Source organism: Salvelinus namaycush, chromosome 16, assembly GCF_016432855.1.
Source record: "Salvelinus namaycush isolate Seneca chromosome 16, SaNama_1.0, whole genome shotgun sequence".
NCBI lineage: Eukaryota > Metazoa > Chordata > Actinopteri > Salmoniformes > Salmonidae > Salvelinus > Salvelinus namaycush.
In genome coordinates this window covers 26,758,523-26,773,402 of record NC_052322.1, presented here as the reverse complement: position 1 = coordinate 26,773,402, position 14,880 = coordinate 26,758,523, and positions in this window count along the sequence as shown.

Here is a 14,880-nt window from a genome sequence, read left to right as displayed (position 1 = left end):
GAAAATGTTATTCTATTATTTGTTAAACAAAATATTTTTTTCTGAGCATTGTACTAGTATAAAATAATATATTTTAAAAATGTTTTTTTATTTTTTATATATGTATTATTTATTTTATACAGTCTTTTTTGCTCATCTTTATCACGTGTGCCAATAATGTTGGATGTGAATGTATGTAGTACATTTTTATTCTGTTGGCAGGCTCAAACTTTTTTTGAGAAAGCTTTTCTTACCTTCCAGTAACTTCCAGGTATAAATACAGACTGGATTCTGCAAACACACATTTTACACATCTGTTCCCTCTCTCACACATTGCGTGAGGCATCTTTAGGTGAGTGTTGAAGGAAGGGGATCATGATTTTGCATTGTTCATGGTCTCTGTAATCTTAATTTGAGCATGTTATTGCTTTTATGCAAATGTATTTCAAGAATGCAACTCGTCATGGCTAACCACTGTGTTAACACACACTGAATTATACACGGCCACATGATTATGTTTAGTCTGTATCAATAACTTTCAAATATAGCTATTGTAAAAGTTACCTGAATGTGATGTGTTGGAAAAGTAAAAATAAGATACTTTTGAAAGAGATCAGCATCAATGTTAAAATATACTTTAACAAAAGACAAAACATGCAGATAGGTTTTTGTTTACTTGCCTAAAATAGTAATAATTAATGATGAATTAAAATATGAAGTAATTGTAATATCATCTCATCACAGAAATATACTATTGATAAACCTTACATTGTGTATATTTATGAACCTGTTTTAATAAACATTTAAATTTCAAAATGTCTTTGCTCTTACCATAACCTGCTTCACCATTACTGTAGATATTGCTGGTAGTATGTGTTCTTTTAAGCATAATAGACGTCAAACATCATTAGTGGAATACTACCCCCCCCTTCCTCTGACACATTTGTTACCTTTTTTCATTTTCTAGCATCTCTTCCTCCTGAGAACAGGAAGACAGAAAGTGAGCAGGAGATACAGAGTAAGGTGAGAAAACTGTCTGTTTTAGTCTGTGGCCTTTGCATTTTAGGAATGTACTTCTTTGCTTTCAGCTAGAGTATTTGTTGGCAAACCATTCTGAGCATCAGAAGGGAGATAATTCAGTGGGCAAGTGTCTCTCAAATTGTGGTGCGTGTCCACCAGAGGTATGCTAGGTACGCAAAACACCAGACCGTGGTGTAATCTGTAATGGTGGATTGTATGTAGCTGTGGTGTATGAGCTATTTTATAGTGTAGTCTAATGATCATGGACCTTACTCCTTTAAAAATGTAAAAAGTATCAATATTGTATACCAGTTGGGTAACATAGATGAGAGATTGTAGGCATATAGCAAAAGAGTGAAAAATGCATGTTTTGTGAAAAGCGGCTAATAGATTTGATTAAGTACACACGATTAAGAAAAGTTTGCAATAGCTGATGTAGTGATGAACCTGTTAAAAGGTGTTAACAGGTGTAAAAGTACGCATTTAAAGCATCACTAATCATTTAGGCTAAAACAATCCAATCATTCCTCTACACATTGAAACATTATGTTCAATAACTTGTTTTTTACTTCTCAGTGAATGGATTATTCAATGACACCCCAGTCGACACAATTCTGACACAATCATTCACAAAATTGAAACGACTCTGGAATGATATCTATTACATTTTGGGTAGATTATTTGAATTCAGTATGTTCAAGAGAAGATTTTTTATTTTTTATTGACAATCTCATCCAATATAATTCTTAAATTGATTTGGGTTAAGATCCAAGACCTGACATTCATAACACAATGAACTGTTGATGGTTTGAACTCTTCACTTGCATGGTAGTCATGATGCGAAAAGTAATTTGTGACTAACATGGGGACTTGTCCTGGATGTGTCTTTTATTATTAACCCATTAATGTCCATAATGGACATTTCTAATTGAATTTGGTTAACTTGTTCTCTGAGCTTACTGATGGACAAATCTGAAGATTTTTTTTAAATCGACCAAGCGTTTGTCTACTATGTACGTTTTTGATATTGTACAATATTTAGTCCTTGGATACATGGGGTTACAGTTTTTACACATTTCATGAATCAAGTCATGTGAATGAATACATGTTCAAATCATCAGATCTTAAACATGTTTGGTACATATATTGCCTGGACCAATATACAGTGCCTTCACTAAGTATTCATAACCCTTGACTTATTCCACCTTTTGTTGTGTTACAGCTTGAATTCAAAATGGATAAAATAGATGTTTTCTCTCTCATCTAGCTACACACAATACTCCATAATGACAAAGTGAAAACACGTTTTTAGAAATTGTTTTTAGAAAAATACAAAAATACAGTATCTCATTTATATAAGTATTCACACCCCTACACCCCTACTTGTAGAAGCACCTTTGGCAGTGATTAAAGCTGTAAGTCTTTCTGGGTAAGTCTCTAAGAGCTTTCCATACCTGAATTCTGCAACATTTGGCCATTATTATGAAAAAAATTGGTTGTTTATCATTGCTTGACAACCCTTTTTCCCAGCCCTTAACAATTACAAGCATACCCTTAACATGATGCAGCCACCATTATGCTTGAAAATATGGAGAGTGGTACTCAGTAATGTGTTGTATTGGATTTGCCCCGAACATAACACTTTGTTTTCAGGACAAAAAGTTAATTGCCTTGCCACATTTTTTGCAGTATTACTTTAGTGTCTTGTTGCAAACAGGATGCATGTTTTGGAATATTTTTATTCTGTACAAGCTTCCTTCTTTTCACTGTGTCACGAGGTTAGTATTGTGGAGTAACTACGATGTTGTTGATCCATCCTCAGTTTTCTCCTACCACAGCCATTAAACTCTGTAGCTGTTTTAAGGTCACTATTGGCCTCATGGTCCCTGATCGGTTTCCTTCCACTCCGGCAACTGAGTTAGGAAGGACACCTGTATCTTTGTAGTGACTGGGTGTATTAATACACCATCCAAAGTGTAATTACTAACTTCACCCTGCTCAAACGGATATTCAATGTTTACCAATAGGTGCCCTTGTTTGCGAGGCATTGGAAAACCTCCCTGGTCTTTGTGGTTGAATCTGTGTTTCAAATTCACTGCTCGACTGAGAGAATATATAGATAATTGCATGTTTGAGGTACAGAGAGTGAGGTAGTCATAAAAAAATAATGTTAAAAACTATTATTGCACACAGAGTGATACCATTCAACTCATCATGTCACTTGTTAAGCACATTTTTACTCCTGAACTTATTTAGGCTTTCCATAACAAAGGGGTTGAATACTTATCGACTCAAGACATTTCAGCTTTTCATTTCTCATTAATTTGTAAAAATATTTGAAAACATTATTCCACTTATTCCACTGATATTATAGGGTATCTTGTATAACACTGTGCCCCAAGAAATCGCTATTTAATCAATTCTAAGTTCAGGCTGTAAGACAACATGTGGAAAAAGTCAAGGGGTGTGAATACTTTCTGGAGGCACTGTAAACATATCTAAAGAAATCCACAAACACTCTTTCTCACACACACCTGTAGCGTATATTAAGCAACATAAGCAAATCCATCGTTTTTACAAAGTTTTCTCTCCTTCTCAGATCTTAAACATGTTCAGATCTTAATACATTTTGGTGTATATATTGCCTGAACCAATATATATATATAAACAATATCTAAAGAAATACACACATACTCACACTAACACATACTCCTAGAGTATATTGTACAGTATAAGAAAATCCAATGCACATCTATAGAGAATGAGGCATGCTAAATCATTCTCCCTGTTTATCTCCCTCTCTCACAAGCACATGTGTACACACATACCACAGACTTGATCCATGAAATGTGTAAAAAAACAGTAACCACATGCCCATAGACTAAATATAGTATGATACAGAAACGGCTGTATTTCACAATCGACAATAAGTTGAATCATTCATTGAGTGTACAAAACATTAGGAACACCTTCCTAAAATTGAGTTGCACCCCTTTTGCCTTCAGAATAGCCTCAATTCATCCGGCATGGACTCTACAAGGTGTCGAAAGCGGTCCACAGGGATGTTGCCCAATGTTGACTCCAAGGCTTCCCACAGTTGCGTCAAGTTGGCTGGATGTCCTTTGGGTGGTAAACCATTCTTGATACACATAGGAAACTGTTGAGCGTTAAAAAAAACAGCAGTTGCAGTTCTTGACACCTTTAAACCGGTGCACCTGGCACCTACTACCATACCTTGTTCAAAGGCACTTCCATCTTTTGTCTTGCCCATTCACCCTCTGAATGGCAAATATATACAATCCTTTTTTTTTTTTACCTTTATTTAACTAGACAAGTCAGTTACATTTTATTTATTTTTTTCAATGATGGGTTAACTGTCTTGCTCAGGGGTAGAACAACAGATCTTTATATTTTCAGCTCAGGGATTTGATCTCGCAACCTTCCGGTTACTAGTCCAACACTCTAACCACTAGGCTACCTGCCGCCCCAACATGCAATCCATGTCTCAATTGTCACAAGGCTAAAAAATCCTTATTTAGCTAACCCTTTATCTACACTGATTGAAGTGGATTTAACAAGTGACATCAATAAGGGATCATAGCTTTCACCTCGATTCACCTGGTCAGTCTGTCATGGAAAGAGCAGGTGTTCCTAATGTTTTGTACACTCAGTTTATATTTGGCATATTTGGGCTTAGAACAGGTCAAATAACAATAGTATTTGTTTCTTTTGTATTTAAAAAAAAATATATGCTTTAGTATTTGAGATTTTTTCATATTTTCTCTAAATCCCAACTTTGATTGACACTGGAAGTGTGATCGATAATGACCATCTTAAAATCCAATGTGGCCTGTCTATACACTTTTACTGTTGACGCCAAATTTCATGTATTTACACCAAACAGAATTTGTTCTGTGGCACATGGATATTATACCTAATTATAAACTGGGTGGTTCGAGCCCTGAATGCTGATTGGTTGACAGCCGTGGTATATTAGACCGTATAGGTATGACAAAACATGTATTTTTACTACTGTAATTACATTGGTAACCAGTTTCTAATAGCAATAAGGCACCTCTAGGGTTTGTGGTATATGGCCAATATACCACAGCTAACGGCTATATCCAGGCACTCCGTTTTGCGCCATGCGTAAGAATTGCCCTTAGCCGTGGTATATTGACCATATACCACAACCCCTCATGCCTTATTGCTTAAATATAGTACAAGAATGTCATTTTTTCAAGAATGTGTACCGTTATCATTACATGTTGCCGTGTAATCAAAATTACCCTACATTCTGGTTTATCTGACTCTGTCAATAACTGTACTTTTTTTACCACAAAAAAGCAAATGATGGAATATGATAATGTTTTCGGTACATCAATGTCAAAAACTATGAATCACCTTGCAGAATTTGTACTGTTATACTTTGGTCTTTCAATTGTATTACTTTTGATCTGTGAGATATACATTTTTAGGTTAGAAACCAAGAAAGCATTTAGTCTCTGATTTATTTGCAGTGAGTCTAAAAATAAAGTATTGAGGCTTCACAACATGCATTTAATCAGAAACTCATCAAAACATTCCGGGAAGATTAGGTTGTGTTTCTAATGGACATATTGATGCTTAACCTAATTTAAAGATCAGATTAGGATGAACAGATTAATACATAAGGGAATGAGCACAATTCTTTGTATTGTAGTTTATAGAATAATAAATGTAGGTTAAATTCTGGTGAAAGCCAATAGTGATGTACTAGTAATAGTTATAAATGGAAGCTCTGAGTCAGTGTAACATGATTGTAGAGTGTGGGTTTGTAGAATGTGGGAACTGCTCATTCCAGCATTTACACCCCTCACTTGTTGTGGCTGGATTAACGCTGCATGCTAATGCCACATGAGTCATCGTGAGTAGTCGTTCATGTTCTATCTCAATTGCTTTTTAAACGTTCCTTTACAGCCCAACATCTGGAAATATAGAAGCTGGACATAAATGTTCAAGAAATATCCTGATTTTGTAATTTAAACTGCAAAAATGTTAGCAAATTTCTAATTTGCTCAGTATGATAAAAAAAAGCTGTAGGACTGGTATTACATGAAGATCAGATTCGTAGTTTGGTTTCACACTGATTTTGCTATTTAGATTCATTCAGTAATTTTGGACATGAAAATGTCATCACTCTAGTATACTCTAATCTATTTTTATATATGTTTTGTTCTCATTCAAATAGAACATTTTAATTAGAAGAAAACATATTATGAGTTAAACCTAATAGAATTTTGAAAAATATAAAGTTAAATAATGTCTTTGTGGATCAAAGATTAACAATAACATTTCCTCTGCTTATAATTTCTCCCTCCCCTAGTGTAGTGTTATAGGCCAAAAAAAGCTCCTCTTCAAATCAATGTCACCCACAGGTACCATACCAAAGCGCCAACACCAGACAGATATCATAGATATGGGAGCATAGTGAGTAATAAGAAAACTCAAAGAGAAATACTTTAGATATGACACACGATGAATAGCTTTACATACAGTATGTAATTGATTGCAAATATGGTATTTTGATCATCAAACACACTCCTAGATTACAGTAAAAGCTGAATGTCATTGCCCTCAGTTGAGAGAAGTGTTGAAAGAAGTGTTAATATCTTCTACTTGTAATGTTATTGTAGCACATCCATTCATCAAATCACACTCTATGAATCTGTGTGATATCAACATGTAGCTCTCAATTCCAAATGAAAAAGATTTGCTTATTCATTTAATGCCTGTTATGTGACTTGTTGATTCAGTCTTCTCTTTACTTTGATCTGAGCTCTCTGTACAGGAGATATGTTTGGTTTTGCTCGTGAAGTGGATATAAAAGCGAGAAACCACAAAGAGCTTCAGTACTTTCTATTTAATTCCTGTTTCCTCTTCCTGGGTTGCTGGGTGAGAGCGTGCATTTGCAATTGTATACGGTGGTCTGGTCTTTTTCCACATTTTGTTATGTTACAGGCTTATTCTAAAATTGCCTAAATAGTTTATTTTCCTCGTGAATCTACAGACAATACTGCATAATGACAAAACAAAAACAGCTTTTAGAATTTTTGCAAATGTATAAAAAAAAAACTGAAATATCACATTTACATAAGTATTCAGACCCTTTACTCAGTACTTTGTTGAAACACCTTTGGCAGTGATTACAGCCTTGAGTCAAATCAAATCAAATCAAACTTTATTTGCCAAATGCGCCGAATACAACAAGTGTAGACCTTACCGTGAAATGCTTTCTTACAAGCCCTTAACCAACAGTGCAGTTCAAGAAAAGCTAAGAAAAATATTTACCGAATAAATTAAAGTAAATAATTATAAAAAGTAACACAATAACATAACAATAACGAGGCTATATACAGGGGGTACCGGTACCGAGTCAGTGTGCGGGGATACAGGTTAGAGGTAATTTGTACATGTAGGTAGGGGTGAAGTGACTATGCATAGATAATAAACAGCGAGTAGCAGCAGTGTACAAAACAAATGGAGGGGGGGTCAATGTAATAGTCTGGTGGTCATTTAATTAATTGTTCAGCAGTCTTATGGCTTGGGGGTAGAAGCTGTTAAGGAACCTTTTGGTCCTAGACTTGACGCTCCGGTACCGCTTGCCGTGCAGTAGCAGAGAAAACAATCTTTGACTTGGGTGACTGGAGTCTCTGACAATTTTATGTGCTTTCCTCTGACACCACCTATTATATAGGTCCTGGATTGCAGGAAGCTTGGCCCCAGTGATATACTGGGCCGTACGCACTACCCTCTGTAGCGCCTTACGGTCCGATGCCGAGCAGTTGCCATACCAGGCAGTGACGCAACCGGTCAGGATGCTCTCGATGGTGCAGCTGTATAACTTTTTGAGGATCTGAGGACCCATGCCACATTTTTTCAGTCTCCTGAGGGGAAAAGGTTTTCTCGTGCCCTGTTCACAACTGTCTTGGAGTGTTTGGACAATGATAGAGCGTTGGTGATGTGGACAGCAAGGTACTTGGAACTCTCGACCCGCTCCACTACAGCCTTGTTGATGTTAATGGGGGCCTGTTCGGCCCGCCTTTTCCTGTAGTCCACGATCAGCTCCTTTGTCTTGCTCACATTGAGGGAGAGGTTATTATCCTGGCACCACACTGACAGTTCTCTGACCTCCCCCCTATAGGCTGTCTCATCGTTGTCGGTGATCAGGCCTACCACTGTTGTGTCATCAGCAAACTTAATGATGGTGTTGGAGTCGTGATTGGCCACGCAGGCGTGGGTGAACAGGGAGTACAGGAGGGGTCTAAATACACACCCCTGAGGGGCCCCAGTGTTGAGGATCAGCGTGACAGACGTGTTGTTGTCCACCCTTACCACCTGGGGGCAGCCCGTCAGGAAGTCCAGGATCCAGTTGCAGAGGGAGGTGTTTAGTCCAAGGGTCCTTAGCTTAGTGATGAGCTTCGTGGTCACTATGGTGTTAAACACTGAGCTGTAGTCAATGAACAGCATTCTCACATACTGTAGGTGTTCCTTTTGTCCAGGTGGAAAAGGGCAGTGTGGAGTGCGATTGAGATTGCATCATCTGTGGATCTTTTGGGGCGGTATGCGAATTGGATTGGGTCTAGGGTATCCGGGAGGATGCTGTTGATGTGAGCCATGACCAGCCTTTCAAAGCACTTCATGGCTACCGATGTGAGTGCTACACGGCGGTAATCATTTAGGCAGGCTACCTTCGCTTCCTTGGACACTCGGACTATGGTGGTATGCTTGAAACATGTAGGTATTACAGACTCAGTCAGTGAGAGGTTCAAAATGTCAGTGAAGACACTTGCCAGTTGGTCCGCGCATGCTTTGAGTACACGCCCTGGTAATCCATCTGGACCCACGGCTTTGTGAATGTTGACCTGTTTAAAGGTCTTTCTCACATCGGCTAACGAGAGCACAGTCATCCAGAACAGCTGGTGCTCTCGTGCATGCTTCAACACTGAAGACTTGCCTCGAAGCGAGCATAAAAGGCATTTAGCTCGTCTGGTAGGCTCACGTCACATGGCAGCTCACGTCTGAGTTTCCCTTTGTAGTCCGTAATAGTTTTTAAGCCCTGCCACATCCGACGAGCGTCAGAGTCGGTGTAGTAGGATTCAATCTTTATCATGTGTTGACACTTTGCTTGTTTGATGGTTCATTTGAGGGCATAGCGGGATTTCTTATAGGCGTCTGGATTAGTGTCCCGATCCTTGAAAGCGGCAGCTCTAGCCTTTAGCTCGGTGCGGATGTTGCCTGTAATCCATGGCTTCTGGTTGGGATATGTACATACGGTCACCGTGGGGATGACGTCGTCAATGCACTTATTGAAGCCGATGACTGAGGTGGTATACTCCTCAATGCCATTGGATGAATCCCGGAATGTATTCCAGTCTGTGCTAGCAAAACAGTCCTGTTACGTAGCATCTGCGTCATCTGACCACTTCCGTATTGAGAGAGTCCGATACCGCTCAGTACTTCCTGCTTTAGTTTTTGCTTGTAAGCAGGAATCAGGAGGATAGAATTATGGTCAGATTTGCCAAATGAAGGGCGGGGGAGAGCTTTGTATGCATCTCTGTGTGTGGAGTAAAGGTGGTTGAGAGTTTTTTTCCCTCTGGTTGCACATGTGACATGCTGGTAAAAATTTGGTAAAACTGATTTAAGTTTGTCTGCATTAAAGTCCCCGGCCACTAGTAGCACCGCTTCTGGGTGAGCATTTTCTTGTTTGCTTATGGCCTTATAGAGTTCGTTTAGTGCGGTCTTAGTGCCAGCATCGGGATGTGGTGGTAAATAGATGGCTACGAATAATATAGATGAGAACTCTCTTGGTAGATAGTGTGGTCTACAGCTTATCATAAGGTACTCTACCTCAGGCGAGCAATACCTCAAGACTTCTTTAATATTAGACATCGCACACCAGCTGTTACTGACAAAAAGACACCCTTTGTCTTTCCAGACGTGGCTTCTCTGTTCTGCCGGTGCATTGAAAATCCCTCCAGCTCTAAATTATCTGTGTCGACGTTCAGCCACGACTCGGTGAAGCATAAGATATTACAGTTCTTAATGTCCCGTTGGTAGGATAATTGTAATCGTAGATCATCAATTTTATTTTCCAATGATTGCATGTTAGCAAGTAGAATTGATGGCAGTGGAAGTTTACACGCTCGCCTACGGATTCTCAAAATGCAGCCCGATCTGCGTCCTCTTTTCCTCTGTCTTTTCTTCATGTAAATTATGGGGATCTGGGCCTGTTCCCGGGAGAGCACTATATCTTTCTCGTCAGACTCATTAAAGGAAAAGGCTTCTTCCAGTTCGTGGTGAGTAATCCCAGGTCTGATTTCCAGAATTTATTTTCGGTCATAAGAGACGATAGCAGCAACATTATCTACACAATACGTTATAAAAAAGTTACAAACAACACAAAAAAATGAACAAATAGTACAATTGGTTACGGGCATGTAAAACGTCATCCATCCTCTTTGGCGTCATCTTGGGTATGAGGCTACAAGCTTGGCACACCTGTATTTGGTGAGTTTCTCCCATTCTTCTCTGCAGATCCTCTCAAGCTCTGTCAGGTTGGATGGGGAGCGTCGCTGCACAGCTATTTTCAGGTCTCTCCAGAGATGTTCGATCGGGTTCAAGTCCAGGTTCTGGCCGGGCCATTCAAGAACATTCAGACACTTGTCCCGAAGCCACTCCTGTGTTGTCTTGGCTGTGTGCTTAGGATCGTTGTCCTGTTGAAAGGTGAACCTTCGCCCCAGTCTGAGGTCCTAAGGGCTCTGGAGCAGGTTTTCATCAAGGATCTCTCTGTACTTTGCTCCGTTAATCTTTCCCTCGATACTGACTGGTCTCCCAGTCCCTGCCACTGAAAAACATCCCCACAGCATGTTGCTGCCACCACCATGCTTCACCATAGGTATGGTGCCAGGTTCCCTCCAGACGTGACGCTTGGCATTCAGGCCAAAGAGTTCAATCTTGATTTCATCAGACCAAAGAATCTTGTTAATCATGGTCTGAGAGTCCTTTAGGTGCCTTTGGCAAACTCCAAGCGGGCTGTCATGTGCCTTTTACCGAGGAGTGGTTTCCGACTGGCCACTCTACCATAAAGGCCTGATTGGTGGAGTGCTGCTAAGATGGTTGTCCTTCTGGAAGGTTCTCCCATCTCCACAGAGGAACTCTGGAGCTCTGTCAGAGTGACCATCGGGTTCTTGGTTACCTTCCTGACCAAGGCCCTTTTCCCCCGATTGCTCAGTTTGGCCGAGTGGCCAGCTCTAGGAAGAGTCTTGGTGGTTCCAAACTTCTTTAACTTCTTTAAGAATGATGGAGGCCACTGAGTTCTTGGGTACCTTCAATGCTGCAGACATTTTTTGGTACCCTTCCCCAGATCTGTACCTCACCACAATCCTGTTTCAGAGCTCTACAGACAATTCCTTCACCTCATGGCTTGGTTTTTGCTCTGACATGCACTGTCAAATGTGGGACCTTATATAGACAGGTGTGTGCCTTTACAAATTATTTCCAATCAAATGAATTTACCATAGGATACATCTTAAGCATGATCAATGGAAACAAGATGCACCTGAGCTCAATTTCGAGTCTCATAGCAAAAGGTCTGAATACTTACAGTTGAAGTCGGAAGTTTACATACACTCCACAAGTTTCTTGTTCACAAACTATAGTTTTAGCAAGTCGGTTAGGACATCTACTTTGTGCATGACAAAAGTAATTTTTCCAACAATTGTTTACAGACAGATTATTTAACTTATAATTGTATCTGTATCTGTTTCTGTATATAACTGTATCACAATTCCTGTGGGTCAGAAGTTTACATACACTAAGTTGACTGTGCCTTTAAACAGTTTGGAAAATTCCAGAAAATAATCTCATGGCTTTAGAAGCTTTTGATAGGCTAATTGACATAATTTGAGTCAATTGGAGGTGTACCTGTGGATGTATCTCAAGGCCTACCTTCAAACTCAGTGCCTCCTTGCTTGACATCAAGGGAAATCAAGAAATCAGCCAAGACCTCAGACCTCCACAAGTCTGGTTCATCCTTGAGAGCAATTTCCAAATGCCTGATGGTACCACGTTCATCTGTACAAACAATAGTACGCTAGTATAAACGCCATGGGACCACGCAGCCGTCATACCGCTCAGGAAGGAGACACGTTCTGTCTCCTCGAGATGAACGTACTTTGGTACGAAAGTGCAAATCAATCCCAGAACAACAGCAAAGGACCTTGTGAAGATGCTGGAGGAAACAGGTACAAAAGTATCTATATCCACAGTAAAACGAGTCTTATATAACCTGAGAGGCCGCTCAGCAGGGAAGAAGCCACTGCTCCAAAACTGCCATAAAAAAGCCAGACTACAGTTTGCAACTGCACATGGGGACAAAGATTGTACTTTTTGGAGAAATGTCCTCTGGTCTGATGAAAAAAAAATAGAACTGTTTGGCCATAATGACCATCGTTACATTTGGAGGAAAAAGGGGGAGGCTTGCAAGCCGAAGAACGCCATCCCAACCGTGAAGCACGGGGGTGGCAGCATCATGTTGTGGGGGTGCTTTGCTGCAGGAGGGACTAGTGCACTTCACAAAATAGATTGCCTCATGAGGAAGGAAATTATGTGGATATATTGAAGCAACATCTCAAGACATCAGTCAGGAAGTTAAAGCTTGGTCGCAAATGGGTCTTCCAAATGGACAATGACCCCAAGCATATTTCCAAAGTTGTGGCAAAATTGGTTAAGGACAACAAAGTCAAGGTATTGGAGTGGCCATCACAAAGCCCTGACCTCAATCCTATAGAGAATTTGTGGGCAGAACTGAAAAAGCTTGTGCGAGCAAGGAGGCCTACAAGCCTGACTCAGTTACACCAGCTCTGTCAGGAGGAATGGGCCAAAATTCACCCAACTTATTGTGGGAAGCTTGTGGAAGGCTACCCGAAACGTTTGACCCAAGTTAAAAAATGTAAAGGCAATGCTACCAGAAACTAATTGAGTGTATGTAAACTTCTGACCCACTGGGAATGTGATGAAATAAATAAAAGCTGAAATAAATCCTTCTCACTACTATTATTCTGACATTTCACATTCTTAAAATAAAGTGGTGATCCTAACTGACCTAAAAGTGAATTTTTACTTGGATTAAATGTCAGGAATTGTGAAAAACTGAGTTTAAAAGTATTTGGCTAAGGTGTATGTAAACTTCTGACAAATTTCTATAAACTTGTTTTCGTTTTGTTATTATGGGGTATTGTGTGTAGATTGATGAGGAACATTTAGAATAAAAAAAGTTAGAATAAGAAGTAGCGTAACAAAATGTGTAAAAAGTCAAGGGGTCTTGTCACGCCCTGACCTTAGAGAGCCTTTTTATTTCTCTATTTGTTTAGGACAGGGTGTGATTAGGGTGGGCATTCTATGTTTTCTATTTATTTGTTTTTGGCCGAGTGTGGTTCCCAATCAGAGGCAGCTGTCTATCGTTGTCTCTGATTGGGAATCATACTTAGGCAGCCTTTTCCCCACCTGTGTTTTGTGGGTAGTTATTTTCTGTTTAGTATCTGTTTACCTGACAGAACTGTTCGCTTTCGTTTTGTTACTTTGTTCGAGTGTTTCTTTGATCAATAAAATCGTGAACACTTTCCACGCTGCGCTTTGGTCCACTCATTCCGACAAGAACCGTTACAGGTCTGAATACTTTCCGAATGCACTGTACAAGGTGAATACCGCTGAAACAGTACCATGAAATCAACTGTTACCCCGGTTTGATTACTAAGAGGGGAGAAAAGAATTGGAGCATCCTCTCCCCTTCCCTCTTTCCTGTGCTTCAGTGAGTTTCAAAAGTATTGGAACAGTGGCACATTTTTAGGCTCTGTACTCCAGCACTTTGGATTTGAAGTGCAGATTGTCAGCTTTAATTTGAGGGTATTTTCAAGCTTGTGACTACAAACTTGTTGGATACATTTGCTATTTGTTTTGGTTGTGTTTCAGATTATGTTGTGCCCAGTAGAAATTCATGGTTAATAATGTATTGTGTCAGTTTGGAGTCACTTTTATTGTAAATAATAATATGTTTCTAAACACTTCTACATCAATGTGATGCTACCATGATTACAGATATTCCTGAATGAATCGTGAATAATGATGAGTGAGAAAGTTACAGATGCACAAATATCATACCACTAAGACATGCTAACCTCTCACCATTACCAGGGGTGGCAGGTAGCCTAGTGGTTAGAGTGTTGGGCCAGTAACCCGAAAGGTTGCTAGAAAGAATCCCCGAGCTGACAAGGTAAAAATCTGTTGTTCTGCCCCTGAACAAGACAGTTGACCAACTGTTCCTAGGCCGTCATTGTAAATAAGAATTTGTTCTTAACTGACTTGCCTAGTTAAATAAAGGTTAAAAAAATTACAGTTACAGGGGTGTTTAGCATTTTGGGATATGATATTTGTGCGTCTGCAACTTTCTTACTCATCATTACAATTAAAGTCACTCCAAAATGAAATAATACATTATTTACCATTAATTTCTATTGGGCACAAAATAATCTGAAACACAACCAAAACATCAGAAAATGAATCCAAAAAGTTTGTAGAGTCACAAGCTTGATGTAGTCATTGCGTGTTAGGAATATGGGACCAAATACTAAACTTTTGATTACTTTAAAACACATATAAGTGAATTTGTCCCAATACTTTTGGTCCCCTAAAATAGGGGGACTATGTACAAAAAGGGATGTCATTTCTAAACGGTTCACCCGATATGGATGAAAATACCCTAAAAATAAAACTGACAGTCTGCACTTTAACCTTAAAGTCATTGTATCATTTCAAATCCAAAGTGCTGGAGTACAGAGCCAA